Below are 3,754 nucleotides of genomic sequence, written 5' to 3'. Positions count from 1 at the left end.
GCCCGGACATTCGCACAAAGCGGAGGCCGATGATGGCCGCTGCGTAGAGGGGGGTCGGGCTGTGACGTAGGCTTCTGCGTCGCGGATGGCGCTGGAGTGCCGAGCGGGGTGGGGGGGGGTTGAAGCCCCTTTGTCCGCTTCCTTCGTCGCGCCGGCCTGTCTGACCCTAATTACTTTTGCCTGTGCAAAATGGCCGTCCCGTGTCCGTGCTGTGGCTTGGCATGGCCGGAAAAAAAAAATTATGATTTAATAATGGCTCAAATTTTCCGTGTTTCCGTGAGAGTTCTTGTAATTTTGTGTGGAGAAAATCTTGATTTTTCTATCTTCGCCCCACGCAGCGGGCGCCAAATACCGTCGTCTGGGGTCTCGGGCTCGAGTCCCGGTGCGGTTCCTAGCGGGAGTGGCTGCGGTGACTGGAATGTGTCCGGATGGGCGCCAGACTAGCTCTGGTGCTAATCGGTAGGTGGGTCGTGGGGTCGATTGCCCTGCGTGGCCCACTAGGACCGTCGGCGGTGTTGCGTGGGTTTAAGGAATTCCCTACTCGGCGGTGGTTGGGGATAGCAGGTTTAAAGAAGCATACGCTGAAATGAGGTAATAAATGACGTGCGTCATTTATTCAGTCGACGGTGGCTTTGGTGTAACTTTGTTGGTTACACGCCACGTCGTACAACAGGTGACGTCACAAGATACAAAAAACTACACAATTACACGCAACTAAGTCTGAAAGTCACTTAATAAACGTGGCACAGGTTTACAAAAGAAATGTCGCACGGAGGTGCATTACGCAAGTTTATGAATGTTACGTGGAGAGACGCGTTGCACAAGTTTACAAAAGAAAATGTTACACGAGGGTGCGTTGCACAAGTTTACAAAGAATGTTACAAAGTCACTAATTATTCCGTATTATCGTGTCCCTAGGCGTTTCTGAGCCTGGCTGCTCAACGAGGGGTGAGGGTGATTGGAGGCGGCCAATCCCGTAAATCTGCGTATCGAGGCGGTGCTCGCGTCCACGGCAGTGGAGCGCGGACCGCAGCTAAATTCGCTCAAAAGTTCCCTTACGGGGAGTGTCAGTGCCGGAGCGACTGAGTTTAACCAAAGTTCTGTCCTCGGGAGACGGCCCGTACCGGATAATGAACCTACCCCGCGGACCAAGTGTGGTGCAGGGGGGGGGGGGGTTTAGATTTATGCGGCCGGATTAGGTCCTGGACCGAAAAAACTGGACCGGGTACACACGGCGAGATTATTAAAAAGGGGTTTTAAGAATGACTATATTTACCAGAAGTGAACTCGGTGTGGACAAAGGATGATGTCTCTCCGTGGGACGTGCATCCGCCCCGGTCCACGAGTCGCGCTGTTCTGTCGTCATGTCATGGCGTCCGGCCGAGGCTCGGTGGCCCTCGCGCCAGGGTTGACCTCATTACGTTAGTTTTTACTCTGACATGTTAGTAAGAGAATTTAAGGGCGTTAAATTCTTACGTTAATTATTAAAGCTGAATCAAGACCACTCGTCCCTTCTACAAATTGAAGTTATTATATTTAAGAATTATTATATTTAAATTTTACATCACACCAGTGACTGTTCGTCTCTTGCCGGATTGCTCTGGTGGGGGTAATGACGCAACACAAGGTTTGAATAATTATGTCATAAGGTCTGATTGACTAATTCAGGCAGAAGGCCGCCAGGGGAACACTCACACACGTATTGCCGTAGTTACACACGTGAGTGCCCGGGCACTCCTACATCGCACTTCCGTTAACCAACTTCAAATTAGTACGTAACACTGTTTAGTAATCTATGTTTGTTTTTTAACGTGGTTGGTTGTGATGACGGTCTGTTTATTTTGGGGGGGCCGGGTTCTACCTTGGTTGCTGGTGGCTCGCCTGACTCGGGTGGGCCATGGCTAGGGGCGCGTTCCGTTAGCGGGGGTGAATACTGGCGGTTGCAGGTCGGGCTTTAGGGTGGCCTTCGGTCGGACGACGTCAAGGCGATATGCGCACCCATGCATTATTTTTGGTTAAGGCTCAAGCACTTTCAGGGCCCACCCTTTGTTCAGTCTACATGGCTCATTTTAGTTTAAGGCCAGATGCCACCATTATTTTCTGTGTACTACATATTTCTTAACTACCTACCAAGTGGATTAACAACTTTAGCCATGTTGTGTATTAGGGTTTTGTATTTTTTGTAGCATGACCATTGGGGGATGGCCACTACTTGTACTGTGTAAGTGTAATTGTACTTGTATTCAGTCATTTGTAGCTTACAGTACTCCAAGTATCCAGGAGCTTGTCTCCAATTCAATGCATGATACCAAGAACATTTACCCCAGCATATCTTTACTAAATACCAGGGAAACTTTAATCATTTACAGTGAAACCCATCCATAATCGCGATCATGTGAGCATCTAAGTTTGTTGTGTCGAGCCCTGGCTCTTACAAAGGTAATGGTAACCATGTCAGCGTGGCGTATGAGGGTACTGTGCCAATAAAAATTATTTTACCAGAGCTTCAGGTCTCTAATTAATTAACCAGCCATCAGTTTTTTCTCTCTCCATAACTATAGTTAGTTTATTGATCAGCTTCTTCGGTGGCTGTAACAGCCGGAGTAGTTCTGTGCAAACATCTGTCATCTGCCGGCCATGTAGCTTAATCACACCCTGAATCAGTATCTGTGTTATACCTGTGAACTAGCAAGCATGCCCCACATAAAATGCTAGTTATCGCCTACAGCAGCATTCATCAGTGTTACCAATTGTGGATGGCGATATGACATCACATTATATAATTAATAGAGATCTTGTCCAGTCTCTTGTGCATTATGGAGATATATATGATGTTTATCTTTAGCATCGTGGATAGATATTGTCGCCCATTGGCAGCTCTCTCAGTAAGAGAAGCCTCCCACAGGGAGGTGAGTCCTGGACCATTCGGCCTGTGTGGTTTACCTAGGGATGTCACATATGCCGTAAAAATGATGCTATGCAGCCTAGCCTTAAACTTCACTGACCCACATTTTGCAGGCCCTTGGACGTGCCTTTAACAAAGCTAAACATTCTGTTGACGCTCACTGGAACAGGATAACGATTTAGTGTAAAAAGTACTCACACGTCAGGTAGTAGTTGCATCCGGCCTTAATGCAGGACCTGCATATACTTACAAGTACAACTGCAAAGTACTTCACACTATCCTCTAGAAAACAGTAATTTTTATATTTGCGATGGCACTTGCTCCTGCTCTGAAATGTAAAAATTGCCATAATGGAGCGATTATCGTCAAACAAACAAGATAACAACACACCTCAATGAATTCACATTAAACTTTATTATAACCAAAGAATGTTTTGCTAACTAGTTAGGAAATTGCAGAGGTAGGTGGGGGGGACGGGGTCCTCGTTTTGGATCATAGAAAACGGAGATTAGTAATTGTAATTGATTAGTAAATGTTTTGAATTATATTATTTACTTGCCGAAGATTATATACAGCAACTTCCTTACTTCTTAACACCATGTTACTGCCTTTTTTTTTTTTTTTACCAACCAGTCATAATTTATTTATTTTCTCCCCCTTATTATAAAATTTGTCAGAGGATGTCGTTTCCTGATGATTCCTGAATAAATATTATTATAACTGTCCCTATTAACTATTCAAAATTTTGACCTCAAAAATATATTTTATTTGTCGATGATTTTGTATCGACAAAAACATCATATTAACCTCTTTAATCCAGGTTTGTTACAGGTCTATATGATGCATGCA

This window comes from Bacillus rossius, chromosome 11, assembly GCF_032445375.1.
Source record: "Bacillus rossius redtenbacheri isolate Brsri chromosome 11, Brsri_v3, whole genome shotgun sequence".
Classification (NCBI taxonomy): domain Eukaryota; kingdom Metazoa; phylum Arthropoda; class Insecta; order Phasmatodea; family Bacillidae; genus Bacillus; species Bacillus rossius.
This window is presented reverse-complemented; position numbering follows the sequence as displayed.